Source organism: Schistocerca cancellata, chromosome 8 (assembly GCF_023864275.1).
Source record: "Schistocerca cancellata isolate TAMUIC-IGC-003103 chromosome 8, iqSchCanc2.1, whole genome shotgun sequence".
In the NCBI taxonomy this organism is placed as follows: Eukaryota; Metazoa; Arthropoda; class Insecta; order Orthoptera; family Acrididae; genus Schistocerca; species Schistocerca cancellata.
The window spans coordinates 337,315,544-337,332,711 of NC_064633.1; positions in this window are offsets into that span (position 1 = coordinate 337,315,544).

The following is a 17,168-nucleotide window of genomic DNA, read 5'->3' on the forward strand; positions in this document are numbered from 1 at the left end:
GTTAATGACTGATTACTTTTATAACATCAAGAATGCCAGCAGAAGAAAAGATAGTCATTTCATTTCAGAAACAATCATTTCTCAAGACACACAACTAGCTAAAATCGTAAAACCCACATTCAGTAACCGGCTAGTAATAATTTACAGAGATTAAAACGTGGTAAAATTAATTTCGTGCACTCCCACAGAATGTAAGAAACTACAGCCAGGCACGCACATAAACACAATTCAGTAGCCAAGTGGCAAGCATGTTAAGCGAGGCACTTTAACAAACCTTTAAGCACAATAACACATCTGTTATGTACATAGCTCATTATAATCCAAGGCCAACGCGCCTACCCGTTCTTCTTTGTCACAGCAATATTAAAAATACGGTTACTGTATTGTGAAGGTGCCTTCCTCCATCAACTGATCGGCCCAGAGAATTTGGACCGACATAAAGAACTTGAACTGCTTGTCCAGCGACATGGAGGGAAAGGCGATCAATTACAGGACCAGATGAGTATTGTACTAAAACAGACTGAGTTTATAACAATTGTTTATTTATTTATTTATTTATTGTATGGCACGCCTGAAACTGGTAGTCAAGGAAGGCAGGATTCGGTTACGATTGTGGATGGGGCCGTAATCAGTTACTGTTGGTTCCCTTTTGCAATTACATACATTTATTGTAAAACGGTTATTCCAGACTCAGAAATAAATAAAGATATCACACGTTATTAATGAAGGAATAAACAATAATAGTGCTTTCAGTGCGTTAAAAATAACCAAATGAGCATAAAATATAGACACAGCAAATAATGTTTTAAAAACAAGCCAATGTGATCCCAATTAGAATTTTAAGGCAAGTAACCACAGTCATGGCTGAAGGCCTTTAACGCCAAGAACGGCAATTATAAAAATTTAACAAACATAATGTAAAACAGCAATGCAATAGCAAGGTTAATTTAAAAAGACAGGCAACTGATCACCAAACGGGTGAGACAAAATGATGGTAAACTTGGTAGCACAATCATTTAAACCTGCTGTAACCCCAAGAATGGCAATTATATAAAAATTTAGAAACATACAATAAAACATCAAATACAATAATAAAACACAAGGGCCACTCTCAGACTGTGCGCCAGGAATCGCCCTCTGAGTAGGTCCGGCAAAAAACACGATGAGATAGGCAGCCATGAATTACATTCACTTCTCAAGATGGTAACTCAGACTAGTAGCAGTCTAACGAATGACTAATGATAATCTTGCTGAAGCTACCTGATGTCCAATAAACCAAATGCAAAGATGTAAAAATACGCCAAAGCCGGAACCAGGGTCCACCCGCAGAATACTGTGCTTAGAGCTACCACCAGAGTAGAAGAATCGCCAACCAACCTACAATCAAGAAAGCTGTCAAAACTACACGCCTCAACAGACAGCAGTGGCAAGGCGACGAAACGTACACTGCCGTTACAAACACTATCCCCCAGGGCAGGTAACTGCGGCGTTAGTGGCCACGAGGCAGGAAAAATACTGTTGGTTGAACTTAACAAATAGTAACAAACTGAATGCAATAAATAGTAATTAGAAGTCCAGGGAAGCTAATCAGATCCACCTTTCCCAAGCACTCTGCTTGCTGCTATTCGCCCCGACAACACTACGAGCAGCAACACGAACCCAAGTCACTGGAGAATCGCAAGATCTCACTATGGTGGAGGTTTCTCTACTTGAATCCAGTTCACTCAACATAAAACTTGCAGGATCCGATTTACGAGGAGGTCGTGCACCGTCGTGACAACAGGCCTTCGATCCAGCAGTCCATGTGCGCCGCCAGCGGTCCCAGTGTGTTCTCACACTGCAACGGACCGGGCCCCTCCTGAGTCCCCAACTGAACTGCCCACTGACACAACCCAAAGATAGGGCCACAGTTACTACATATCGATAACCGCCGCTGCTGCCACTAGCATACAGGAAACGCTGGCGAAACCAAGTGGCGCCAGTCAACACGAGAAGAAGACAAACAACTGCAACCATGTCAACTAAACAATAAGGTCTGACCTCCAACAGAGGACAGAAACCTACATACAGTACCAACGCGAGCCGCAGCACGGATCAATGCCAGCAGAAAATATACAAAAATTACCATTACAATGCAAAGGAATATATATATATATATATATATATATATATATATATATATATATATATATAATGAACTAGTGAATAAAATATTTGTTACATATGTATGCAAGTGATCAATGTATATAGAATGACATGTATCATGCGAGAATAGAAGCTGTTGGATACACATCGATGTCTAGGTCTTGGATCGACTTCATAGCTCGAGGTGTGGCTTCTAGGAAGTTCTCTTCTGGTCCACTGAGTTTCCTAGTACGGCACTCTTTTGTGATGTCGTCCAGAGTTTACTCAGGTGCTCCACAATCACAGCTTGGATTGTCTACGAATCCCCATTTATAGAGCGTGGCCTTGCATCTAGTGTGGCCACTTGGGATATGGTTGAGCCTAGCCCAGTCTGTCCTAGCAATGTCGAACACTTTTAGTGTTTTTGAGGGGCCAGTTAAAATTACTGAGTTTTCCCATTCTGTATAACATTACTAAGAAGCTATAGTTGTCCACACTGAAATATTATATTCCTTAAAGTGGTGCTTTGCATATGAGCATTGATACAAGGTTAAACTCCGTTATCTGACAAGAATGAAACCTTAATGTACCAAGTGTAAGTAGGCTGTTTATGTTTTCTTATTGGCAACGTTACGTAGCGCTCTATATGAAAATCACTGGCTGTGCTGTGTGCAGCCTGTGGCTAGTTTGCATTGTTGTCTGCCATTGTAGTGTTGGGCAGCGGCAGCTGCATGTGAACAGCGCATAGCGTTGAGCAGTTAGAGGTGAGCCGCCAGCAGTGGTGGATGTGAGGAGAGAGATGGCGGAGTTTTGAAATTACATATATTATGACTTGTGATGATATTAAGGTAAATACATTGTTTGTTCTCTATTAAAATCTTTCATTTACTAACTATCCCTATCAGTAGTTAGTGCCTTCTGTAGTTTGAATCTTTTATTTAGCTGGCAATAGTGGCGCTCGCTGTATTGCAGTAGTTCGAGTAATGAAGATTTTTGTGAGGTAAGTTATTTGTGAAAGGTATAGTTTAATGTTAGTCAGGGCCATTCTTTTGTAGGGATTTTTGAAAGTCAGATTGCGTTGCGCTAAATAATATTGTGTGTCAGGTTAAGCACAGTCGTGTATAAATTGTTCTAAGGGAACGTTACACAAGTTACTGCCAGGCTGCACTAACAAGGCTCTGAGCACTATGGGACTTAACATCTGAGGTCATCAGTCCCCTAGACTTAGAACTACTTAAACCTAATTAACCTAAGGACAGCACACACATCCATGCCCGAGGCAGGATTCCAACCTGACTTGCGACCGTAGCAGAAGCGTGGTTCCGGACTGAAGCGCTTAGAACCAGCAATAAGGTTCAGTGTATGTAATTACAGTGAGAACAACACGGCAAGGGAGCACTTACAGTTGTGAACGCTAACAGAGTAGATCATGTAATTCAGCTGACCAAGCCATACCACAAAGTCACACGCAAACGTATGCTTGAGCCTACTACACTAGTGGGACCTGTAGCCAGCATACACAGTTTCAAGCATTCAGCTCGATTCATCAGATCCAATTCGTCACATTACAAACCGACTTTACACTCAGGTTTGTCCGATGCGCAGCAAGGCTGACAGTTATAAATCGCCGGAATTGGTCTCATCGGGCCGCGTTCACAGTGGTATCAACAGAGGCCACCACTTTTCAGCCCCACGGAGCACCTCTGCGGAGGGCAATCGTAGCAGCCCAAGACAGCAGCAGCCGACTCACTACGGGCTGGTATGCAAACCTCGTGCAACCCCACAGCCCACCTTTCAACTCCTCGCGACCGCCGTCAGCACGCGCCTCCTCTTTCGGGTTGCAACCCCTACCTCTAGCGGCTAGTTTCTCTACTCGACCTCTCGAAATTATCGCAAAGACCTTCGTCTCGAATCAAAGCGAACCCTCGCATTGAGCGCCGTGGCTCAGGATTAATTTTCAAAGCGTAAGAATCGATTTCTCGTTTTCTGCAGTATTTCGTGATTCACCGAAGCACACAGCCGAGCGAAGTCCACAAGGCCCAGACCACAGAGGGTCCGAGGAGCCAGAAGTCTGATGAACGCGCGTTGCGAGTCTGTAATCGCAAGAGGATCGGGTTCGGTCGATTGTGGTATCGTTCTGGTCTACACTACTGGCCATTAAAATTGGTGCACCAAGAAGAAATGCAGATGATAAACGGGTATTCATAGGACAAATATATTATACTAGAACTGACATGTGATTACATTTTCACGCAATTTCGGTGCATAGATCCTGAGAAATCAGTATCCAGAACAACCACCTCTGGCCGTAACAACGGCCTTGATACGCCTGGGCATTGACTCAAACAGAGTCAACAGAGTGTATAGGTACAGCTGCCCATGCAGCTTCAACACGATACCACAGTTTGTCAAGAGTAGTGACTGGCGTATTGTGACGAGCCAGTTGCTCGGCCATCATTGACCAGACGTTTCCAGTTGGTGAGAGATCTGGAGAATGTGCTAGCCAGGGCAACAGTCGAACATTTTCTGTATCCAGAAACGCCCGTACAGGACCTGCAACATGCGGTCGTGCATTATCCTGCTGAAATGTAAGGTTTCGCAGGGATCGAATGAAGGGTAGAGCCACGGGTCGTAACACATCTGAAATGTAACGCCCACTGTTCAAAGTGCCGTCAATGAGAGCAAGAGGTGACCGAGACGTGTAACCAATGGCACCCCATACCATCACGCCGGGTGATACGCCAGTATGGCGATGACGAATACACGCTTCCAATGTGCGTTCACCGCGATGTCGTCAAACACAGATGCGATCATCATGATGCTGCAAACAGAACCTACATTCATCCGAAAAAATGACGTTTTACTATTCGTGCACCCAGGTTCGTCGTTGAGTACACCATCGCAGGCGCTCCTGTCTGTGATGGAGTGTCAAGGTTAACCGCAGCCATGGTCTCCGAGCTGATAGTCCATGCTGCTGCAAACGTCGTCGAACTGTTCGTGCAGATGGTAGTTGTCTTGCAAACGTCCGCATCTGTTGACTCAGGGATCGAGACGTGGCTGCACGATCCGCTACAGCCATGCGGATAAGACGCCTGTCATCTCGACTGCTAGTGATACGAGTCCGTTGGGATACCAGCACGGCGTTCAGTATTACCATCCTGAACCTACGGATTCAATATTCTGCTGTCATTGGATCTCGACCAACGCGAGCAGCAATGTCGCGATACGATAAACCGCAATCGCGATAGGCTACAATCCGACCTTTATGAAAGTTGGAAACGTGATGGTACGCATCTCTCCTCCTTACACGAGGCATCACAACAACGTTTCACCAGGCAACGCCGGTCAACTGCTGTTTGTGTACGAGAAATCGGTTGGAAACTTTCCTCATGTCAGCACGTTGTAGGTGTCGCCACCGGCGCCAACCTTGTGTGAATGCTCTGAAAAGCTAATCATTTGCATATCACAGCATCCTCTTCCTGTCGGTTAAATTTCGCGTCTGTAGCACGTCATCTTCGTGGTGCAGCAATTTTAATGGCCAGTATTGTACATGTACTCAAGAGCCGAGTGTACGTGTTTCGAGTTTTAGAAAAAAGTATTTTTTTATAAATTATATATTCTTTAAATACAATATACAAAGATTCCTCTCGAAAAAATACAAAAAAGTGCGAAGACGACGTTAAAAACGCTGTTAATTTGTACAAATCCTTTGAGTCGATTCTAGACAAATAATTAGCTGATACTGCGACTTATAATCTACAAAACTGAAAGAATATATACTAAAGAATAATTGTTGCATTACAAATTACCATTACTAAAACTGGTTCCTCGGTTTTATTCATACTCTTTCCGAATGAAAAGCTCAGAATATAATTTTTGTGAAAAAAACGGCCAGCATCTCGTGGTCGTGCGGTAGCGTTCTCGCTTCCCACGCCCGGGTTCCCGGGTTCGATTCCCGGCGGGGTCAGAGATTTTCTCTGCCTCGTGATGGCTGGGTGTTGTTTGCTGTCCTTAGGTTAGTTAGGTTTAAGTAGTTCTAAGTTCTAGGGGACTGATGACCATAGATGTTAAGTCCCATAGTGCTCAGAGCCATTTGAACCATTTTTTTTTGAAAAAAACGTTATTAATATTTTAGTACAACTTTTCGATCCACGTTGAGAACTGGAGGAGCTGCTAACTAAATATTTTTAATAAAAATCATCGCGGATATATCGTGAATTACACGCTTAAGACAATTCCGTGATATTATTAAGTGCTAAAATAACAGTTTGTCAGACAAACATCCAATGTCAGTTGCTTCAAGTCGTCAAGAATTATCGAAGCTATAATAGAGCCAGTAGTTGAACAAGGTGCTGAGTATGACTACTTCACACAACATTCCGAGAAGGAGTGTTGTAACCTCCCCCTCACTTATCGACCTTAATGACAGTGAAAAACTAAACCGCGTGTACCTAATGGAAATTTGGGAAAAGCAATCGTCACCGAAGTTAATCTGTCGGTAAAGAGGGAGGAAAGGGTTACATCTAAATGAAAGGAAAAATGCAAATGAAATTGGTGGAAATTAATTTTGAGAAAAGGGTAAAATTAATAAAGAAAGTAAATTTGCGGTCGTCACGTTAACAATTAATTGGCGTTAATTAGATATTTGAGATTTGTGGAAAATTACGGTCGCCAGTTCTATGGACAACTACTACAATAACTGAAAAAGAAAGGTTATTACACATATAATTAGCACTAGAAGCGTGGCAACTGAAGGTTGACACGTGTAGTGTGAAAAATGAAAGTTTGTCAGAAGTAATAAATTTCGCTACACTCTGACTTAATTTAGCAAAAGAATTAATAAAACCGGAAAATTGAAAGTTAATTTAGTGACTGAAGTTAATAGTGAGCTTTCTTTCTGAAGCACATCGAAATTCAGTAAAATACGGTTAGTCTTGGACTACCTCAACAATCATTTCAAAAGCTACTTGAATCTACGCAATTTAGAAATAAGAGATTTAACTTTGACCTTGAATTAAATGATTCTGAACAATTAACAATAGTAAAATTTAGTACGTACCAAGCTGAGCTGCAGTCACAGGTAAGCTAAAATACGGTAACAAAACTCGCACTCTTAATTTGTGACGGTGTAATCTAAATATTGTAGCGAGCTATGAATACCTTAACTGAACTTTGAAATTAAAGCAGTGAAATCGAATGATGCTGGCGTTTGAATTTCAACGACATTCGGGTTCATTCCGGAAAAGGAAGGGACCCTGCTTGGTAATGCAATTGGGACAATGAGCAACAAAGGTTCATGCTACATTGCTGTCATTTAGTTATGAAAATGGATCAGTTTCAAAAGCTGAGGTCTGCCTTACAGTTCTAAAACTTTACGTGCTTCCAGTCTTCCTTGTTGGTTGATTGAAGGTTTGAAGTCGTCGATCGAGGAGGTGGCGACAGTCACTCATTGTCGGCCATCGCTGTTGCAGAAGCTGGATGTTGGCGCGCCTTCTTCTCGACACGGTCACCAGGCAAACCGGGCTCTTGATGTGCCCAGCTAATGCTTCCCGTCCGCGACACCGTGTCAGAAACTGTCATAGCGAGTCGAGCGCAATTACATGCTGCCAAACCCCGAAAGCGCGGCAACTCGCGGAAGCGTCACACAACGCACCTGCTCCACCGCACTAAAAAAAAAAAAAAAAAAGAAAAAAAAAAGAAAAGAAAAGAAAAAAAAAGTAAGTGGTAGTGGTGTCATAAGTCTTCTCACTGGTTTGATACGGCGGTCCGCCACAGGTTTCTTTCAAAGTAGCACTTGCGCTCTACTTCCTTCATTATTTGCTGGATATATTCCAGTCCCCGTCTTCCCCTACAGTTTTATCCGCCACAGCTAATGTCTTAACTAATATCCTACCATCTCCTTGTTAATTTTTTCCAAATGTTTCTTTCCTTGACAATTCTGCGGAGAACATCATTCTTCCTTGCCTTATGAGTCTATGTAGTTTTCATCATCCTACAGAACCACATCTCAAACATTTAGATTCTTTGCTTTTCCTATTTTCCCCACAGCCCATGATTCTCATACAGTTCTGTGCACTAGACGTACATTCTCAGAAATCTCTTCTTCAATATAAAGCCTCCCATATCAGTAAATTTATCACGGCCAGGAATGCTCTCTTAGCTTGGGGCAGTCTGCTTTTCACATTCTCTTCGCTTCGTTCGTCAGGGGTCATTTTGCTTCGAATTCAGCAGAATTCGTACAACTCGTCAGTTTCGCATTGATATCCTTTCAGCCTGAACTTTAGTCCCATTCATGAACATGTTATTTATTTCCGTCATTGCTTCCTTGGTGCATAGATTGAACAGTACAGGCGAAAGACTGCACCCCTGTGTTACACCCTTTTTAACCCGAAAACTTGGTTCTTGGTCATCCTTTCTTATTGTTCCCTGTTGGTTCTTGTTCGTATTGTATGTGATCTGTCTTTTCCTACTGCTTATCCCTATTTATCGCAGAATTTCGAACATCTTGCACCATTCTACACTGTCGAATGCGTTTTCTAGTCCGACTAATCCTATGAACATATAAAGTTTTTTTTCACTCTTGCTTCCACTATCAAGTGCAACGTAACTGCCTCTCTGGTGCCTTTACTTTTCCGAAAGTCAAACTGTTCGTCATGTAACAGATCGAACATTGTAGCTATAAGTAATTCTGTTCCTCATTAATATATCCAAGCGACGACTGGTAGTGTTCCGAATTGAATCCTTGCCAGATATAACTGACGGAGTATATCGAAAAAGTTCAAAGAAAGGCAGCACGTTTTGTGTTATCGCGAAATACAGGAGAGAGTGTCACAGAAATGATACAGGACTTGGGCTGGAAATCATTAAAAGAAAGACGTTTTTCTTTGCTACGGGATCTTCTCACAAAATTCCAATCACGAACTTTCTCCTCCGAATGCGAAAATATTTTGTTGACACCGACCTACATAGGGAGGAACCATTACCACGATAAAATAAGGGAAATCAGAGCTCGTACGGAAAGATATAAGTGTTCATTCTCTCCGCGCGCTATACGAGATTGGAATAAAAGGTGGTTCGATGAACCCTCTGCCAGGCACTTAAATGTGATTTGCAGAGTATCCATGTAGATGTAGATGTAGAATTAAATAATTCGTAAAAGAAGTTTTAACAATGAGCATTGTGGCGCTCGACAGTTCGTTTCCATTGGAATAGTATGGGCAATATTGGACTACCAGAAGCGTAATTAATCGTTCTTCCAACGCGCCACCGACGCATGGAACAAATAAATGCCTTAATGCAGGATACAGTGAAATGTGTCGTCTGCCATTCCTCTTTCAGAGAAATGTAACCGTTTTCATGTTTGCCAGTAGAGTCATACTACTTTTTAAGTCCTGGAAAAATTCTCGGTTGCTGTCTCACTGATTAGCAAATACTGCCTCTGTGGCCCCAGAGTAACACACCTTGACAGCTTTCCCCGCACACTGACAGCGGTAAAGAACACGAAGAATCCAGCAGCGGGCTCGCCTTTCCCTGTAAGTGTGAGAGCGGGCAGCGGCAAAGTAATCACCAGCTACGAGTGGCAGAGGGGCAGCCATGCGCACTCATTCCGGAGCGTCCACTTTTCAAAATGTTTGTGCTGATACGCACTCTTACGTACCGGCCCTTCTGACAGGCACGTGAAACAGTGACGGCTAAATTACGACCCTCGTGTTTGAGCCGAGCAAACATTCATCTGAAAATGTGAAAAAGGCTCGCCTCTTTCGTTTACACCGGCGAGAATGTTCTTCCACCTTCCGGAAAATGTAGAAAGCTTTTCTTTTAAAGAGCAGCTAATGTTCTTTGTCTCTTACTCCCCTACGAATTAAATATTTAATTTTACATCAGGAAAATGTAACCTGATGGGTATATTCCTAGCGTGCAGTTTTTTGGCGAAACTAGAAACTTTCCGCCAGGGTCGTAGACGAGCTGTACTTTCGTTTCGCTCGCGGCAGTCATATCCCTAAGCGCTAGAAAATTTTTCGGTACCATAAGCTGGGACATTACACTTACAGTGAAGAATCAGAAAAAAGTTTATTATGGTATTATTAAAGGTAAGACACACCCGCGAGGGTAGCCGCGAGCGGTAACGCGCTGTTTCCTCGACTCAGGTAGGCGCGCCTGCCGCCGATCGAATCCGCGCTGCGGCCTAACGACAAGGGCCAGTGTGCCAGCCAGCCTGGATGTGGTTTTTAGGCGGTTTTCCACATCCCGATAGGTGAATACCAGTCTGGTCCCCACGTTCCGCCTCAGTTCCATGACTGGCAAACATCTGTAACACATTCGCACTATTCCATGGATTACACTAGACACAGACAGTTGGGGTACACTAATTCCGTCCTGAGGGCGGGGGGGGTGCGGGGTGGCGACAGGAAGGGCATATGCTGCATAGTGTCCCGCTGACCACCTGGAATCACGAATTTCATTTCTTACCTTTTGATTATGCCTTTCTTCATCTAAAACACACAGTAATTATGAAGTTCATGAACCCTTTTGAAGAACTAGGTGTAGGTAAATGGTTGAACGAAACGTAATAAACGATACAGTACATGAAAGACAAAGTCTGCTGATAGAGCCACACCGACCGTAGTTACTGAAAATGGCGTCGAAACAGGCAGATTAAGTACTTTGTGTGCAATAATTTGACCGTGGTGAGTCAGTACTCAGCGTACGTGCCAGGCATCCTCTTATACACTCCTGGAAATGGAAAAAAGAACACATTGACACCGGTGTGTCAGACCCACCATACTTGCTCCGGACACTGCGAGAGGGCTGTACAAGCAATGATCACACGCACGGCACAGCGGACACACCAGGAACAGCGGTGTTGGCCGTCGAATGGCGCTAGCTGCGCAGCATTTGTGCACCGCCGCCGTCAGTGTCAGCCAGTTTGCCGTGGCATACGGAGCTCCATCGCAGTCTTTAACACTGGTAGCATGCCGCGACAGCATGGACGTGAACCGTATGTGCAGCTGACGGACTTTGAGCGAGGGCGTATAGTGGGCATGCGGGAGGCCGGGTGGACGTACCGCCGAATTGCTCAACACGTGGGGCGTGAGGTCTCCACAGTACATCGATGTTGTCGCCAGTGGTCGGCGGAAGGTGCATGTGCCCGTCGACCTGGGACCGGACCGCAGCGACGCACGGATGCACGCCAAGACCGTAGGAACCTACGCAGTGCCGTAGGGGACCGCACCGCCACTTCCCAGCAAATTAGGGACACTGTTGCTCCTGGGGTATCGGCGAGGACCATTCGCAACCGTCTCCATGAAGCTGGGCTACGGTCCCGCACACCGTTAGGCCGTCTTCCGCTCACGCCCCAACATCGTGCAGCCCGCCTCCAGTGGTGTCGCGACAGGCGTGAATGGAGGGACGAATGGAGACGTGTCGTCTTCAGCGATGAGAGTCGCTTCTGCCTTGGTGCCAATGATGGTCGTATGCGTGTTTGGCGCCGTGCAGGTGAGCGCCACAATCAGGACTGCATACGACCGAGGCACACAGGGCCAACACCCGGCATCATGGTGTGGGGAGCGATCTCCTACACTGGCCGTACACCACTGGTGATCGTCGAGGGGACACTGAATAGTGCACGGTACATCCAAACCGTCATCGAACCCATCGTTCTACCATTCTTAGACCGGCAAGGGAACTTGCTGTTTCAACAGGACAATGCACGTCCGCATGTATCCCGTGCCACCCAACGTGCTCTAGAAGGTGTAAGTCAACTACCCTGGCCAGCAAGATCTCCGGATCTGTCCCCCATTGAGCATGTTTGGGACTGGATGAAGCGTCGTCTCACGCGGTCTGCACGTCCAGCACGAACGCTGGTCCAACTGAGGCGCCAGGTGGAAATGGCATGGCAAGCCGTTCCACAGGACTACATCCAGCATCTCTACGATCGTCTCCATGGGAGAATAGCAGCCTGCTTTGCTGCGAAAGGTGGATATACACTGTACTAGTGCCGACATTGTGCGTGCTCTGTTGCCTGTGTCTATGTGCCTGTGGTTCTGTCAGTGTGATCATGTGATGTATCTGACCCCAGGAATGTGTCAATAAAGTTTCCCCTTCGTGGGACAATGAATTCACGGTGTTCTTATTTCAATTTCCAGGAGTGTAGTTTAATGCCGATTGCTGATGTTACTTGAAAAACTGCACTGTCTAGTTGAGTTTATATATTGACGACGTTATTTTATTTTACAGTTATAACACTGACAAATTCATGGTTTCATTATCTGACACCATTGATGTTATATTCGCCAAACAGGATGAAGATCTATTGAGGAAAACTGGTTGTTAAATTGTTAACCACCATGGTGTTTGTAACATGTAGCGTCTATACACATACGTGGTTGCCTAATGTTCTAGCCGCAGTGGAATTCTCACCCCTGCAAATGATTAGAACGACTTTGCCATTGACAACCTGAACCTAGGCATTTTCATAAAACGAACTATCGTGCTGTGGTTTTATTTCATTTCAGTCTAGCAAATCAAACGAACTGTTCGTACCAGGATGCTATTAGAATGAATCACAACTTGGATACCGCGAATGACTGATTCTTGAAAAACATATAGAGTGCAAAAATTGTATGATTATGCAGTACACAGTGTCAGATTCTACCTTGAATGTAATTTCGATATTGGCAGAACGTATCTCTGAATTTCTTTTAGCCGCGCTCTCCTTTATTATACGGACGCAAAGTCGGCTGACAATGGTTTGTGGTGAGAAACAGAAGATATACACACTGACTGGCACTTTCAGAGAAAGCTCAGTGGACAAGCAAATGGAATTCAACACATTTACTGTGGGTGTTTCTCTATCTGCTGAACCGGAGTGCACATTTCCTATGTAATCAAAAGTATCCGGACACCCCCAAAAACATACGTCTTTCATATTAGGTGCATTGTGCTGCCACCTACCGCCAGGTACTCCAAATCAGCGGCTTCAGTAGTCACTACATCAGTAGTCATTAGACATCGTGAGACAGCAGAATGGGGCGCTCCACGGAACTCACGGACTTCGAACGTGGTCAGGTGATTGGATGTCACTTGTGTCATACCTCTGTACGCAAGATTTTCACACTCATAAACATCCCAAGGTCCACTTTTTCCGATGGGATAGTCAAGTGGAAACATGAAGGGACACGTACAGCACAAAATCGTACAGGCCGACCTCGTCTGTTGACTGACAGAGACCGCTGACAGTTGAGGAGGGTCGTAATGTGTAATAGGCAGACATCTATCCAGACCATCACACAGGAATGGTTCAAATGGCTCTGAGCACTATGGGACTTAACTTCTGAGGTCATCAGTTCCCTAGAATTTAGAACTACTTAAACCTAACTAACCTAAGGACATCACACACATCCATGCCCGAGGCAGGATTCGAACCTGCGACCGTAGCGGTCTCGCGGTTCCAGACTGTAGCGCCCAGAACCGCTCGGCCACCCCGGCCGGCTTCACAGGAATTCCAAACTGCATCAGGATCCACTGCAAGTACTATGACAGTTAGGGGGAGGTAAACGCCAAACAACGCCTCGCTTGGTGCACGGAGCTTAAACATTGGACGACTGAACGATGGAAAAACATTGTGTGGAGTGACGAATCACGATACACAATGTGTTGATCCGATGGCAGGGTGTGAGTATGACGAATGCCCCGCGAACGTCGTCTCCAGCGTGTGTTGTGCCAACAGTAAAATTCGGAGGCGGTGGTGTTATGGTGTGGTCGTGTTTTTCACGGAGGGGGCTCGCACCCCTTTTTGTTTTGCGTGGCACTACCACAGCACAGGGCCTACATTGATGTTTTAAGCACCTTCTTGCTTCCTGCTGTTGAAGAGCAATTCGGGGGTGGCGATTGCATCTTTCAACACGATCGAGCACCTGTTCATAACTGCCTCTGGCGGAGTGGTTAAACGACAATAACATCCCTGTAATGGACTGGCCTGCACAGAGTCCTGACCTGAATCCTATAGAACAACTTTGGGATGTTTTGGAACGCCGACTTCATGCCATGCCTCACCAACTGACATCGATACCTCTCCTCAGTGCAGCACTCCGTGAAGGATGGGCTGCCATTTGCCAAGAAACCTTCCAGCATCTTGATTGAACGTATGCCTGCGAGAGTGGAAGCTGTCATCAAGGCTGAGGGTGGGCCGACACCATATTGAATTCCAGCATTACCGATGGAGGGCGCCACGAACTTGTAAGTCATTTTCAGCCAGATGTCCGGATACTTTTGATCACATAGTGTATCGCATACTGAAGTACGGACAGTAGTTTCACTACTTCGATGATCTGTTCGCTGGGGCGTTGGCCCCTTTGCGGATAGTGTACTTACAAAACCTGTAATTCTCTACTTACACAGTGGACGCAATATGCTGTCAGCGAACTCGAAGGGCTGAAATTACCTCAGTACAAGGCAGAACACGGCTCAAGATTTCTGTTTGCTCACAAGCCAGGGAGAGAAATTCAACTCAGGTATTCTTCCGTAAAGGAGCACTACAGCGTGTGTGTGGGAGACTCCACGGAGAGGTAAAGAATCGTCACGCGAGTAAACAGAATAACAACTCTGTTCACACATGGACTGTGCGGCTGGTTCCGGCGGTGGTTCGAGTCCTCCCTCGGGCATGGGTGTGTGTGTTTGTCCTTAGGATAATTTAGGTTAAGTAGTGTGTAAGCTTAGGGAATGATGACCTTAGCAGTTAAGTCCCATACGATTTCACACACAGTTGATTTTTTTGAACTCTGTTCACAAACAACTTTACGCGTTCCTTGTGGCTAAATCAACACTTCTCAAAATCTAATAGCCAGATTCTCGCTGCGGGTCTCGCCAGCGAAGTCTCTAGGTCTATCCGCAGAGGGAAGTGTTTCCGACTGACATCCACAGGGAAGTGTATCCACACCATGATCTTGCTCCCTCCTGCACACACGGCTTCTACGTTTGCGCTAAGGTGATCTGTCCCAGCGGCCGTTACAAAAACGTTACATCCCGTTACAGGGATCATGAATCTTCCGGCCAATTACCTGAAAATCACACTCCCTTCAGAAAAGTTTCTGGATGTTTCCATTTCCTCTCTTGCATCCTTAGCATTCCGACAATCAAATACATGTCTTTGCTTTTTGGTGGTAAGCGTACTCAGTCGCCTCCGGTGAGAAGACTCCTCGGAGGTCAGCTCGCGACCATCGTTTGTGACACCGTGCATTACTTCACACTAAAAAGGATGTTTTCTCGCAATGTTCCACCAGTTACGCTATTTTGAATTTTTTTTTCTTTTGCCCACGGCAACTCTTTTCTAGCCCTTCGGAGGAATGCGTTGCCCACGTGGCCCTTTCTGTCAATGCTCATCTTTAGTTTACACCCAACATGCAGCATTACAGAAATTGTTAGTACGTGGTGCTAGCCAGTATGAGCCAATGAAATAATCAGTAATTCAATTGTGCACCATAAACAGTGATCTAATATAAAAATAAATCGAAAAGAATTTACAGAATATTAAATGTACGGTGGCAAAAATCTTGCCGTCTTACGAAATAATTTTATCAGCAGCTCGAGGTAGCAATCGCGATATTTTTCAAATTTTCACAATATTTTATACTTTTCTAGCTAATATTTGTACTGTGTAAGTGCAATTAGAGTTATTGGAAAAGAGAGCTGTATAATAATTTAATTAATGGAGCGAAAAAGGACTCGTCTTCCATGGAGTCAGGCCGTTGTCATGTTTCTAGGTATGAATTAGGTTCTCGAATCTTAACACACTGTTTCTACATATTCACTCCTTGATTTATTTGTCAATCAACTTCTCATACATAAGAAAAATGATATTTCCTTTCGTTCAACGTTTCATAAGTTAATGTGGCAAGAAAATTATAGCAACTACACAACGTACTTCTTCCATACATAAGTAGTTCCTCATAATCAAAGACATTAAGACTGCGAGGAAGCATTACAATAATGTGACTCATTCAAGTGAGAAATATACATCGGCTCGTTTGTCGCGCAATCAGTTATATTTAATATTTAGCCTAGCTGCCAGTTATATGTAATATTTAGCCTAGCTTCCAGACTGTTCTACAGTTTTATCTGTCGCATTAGTCATTTTAATCATATCTGGTCTTTGCGCAGAGTCAAAATACAATTAAAATGTATCTTACTACAGTTAGAAAAAATCTGAGAATCAAAAAATTACAAGATACGAGGGCAGTTCAATAAGTAATGCAACACATTTTTTTCCTGAAACAGGGGTTGTTTTATTCAGCATTGAAATACACCAGGTTATTCCCCAATCTTTTAGCTACACAACACTATTTTTCAACGTAATCTCCATTCAATGCTACGGCCTTACGCCACCTTGAAATGAGGGCCTGTATGCCTGCACGGTACCATTCCACTGGTCGATGTCGGAGCCAACGTCGTACTTCATGAATAACTTCTTCATCATCCGCGTAGTGCCTCCCACGGATTGCGTCCTTCATTGTGCCAAACATATGGAAATCCGACGGTGCGAGATCAGGGCTGTAGGGTGCATGAGGAAGAACAGTCCACTGAAGTTTTGTGAGCTCCTCTCGGGTGCGAAGACTTGTGTGAGGTCTTGCGTTGTCATGAAGAAGAAGAAGTTCGTTCAGATTTTTGTGCCTACGAAACGCTGAAGTCGTTTCTTCAATTTCTGAAGAGTAGCACAATACACTTCAGAGTTGATCGTTTGACCATGGGGAAGGACATCGAACAGAATAACCCCTTCAGCGTCCCAAAAGACTGTGACCATGACTTTACCGGCTGAGGGTATGGCTTTAAACTTTTTCTTGGTAGGGGAGTGGGTGTGGCGCCACTCCATTGATTGCCATTTTGTTTCAGATTCGAAGTGATGAAACCATGTTTCATCGCCTGTAACAATCTTTGACAAGAAATTGTCACCCTCAGCCACATGACGAGCAAGCAATTCCGCACAGATGGTTCTCCTTTGCTCTTTATGGTGTTCGGTTAGACAACGAGGGACCCAGCGGGAACAAACC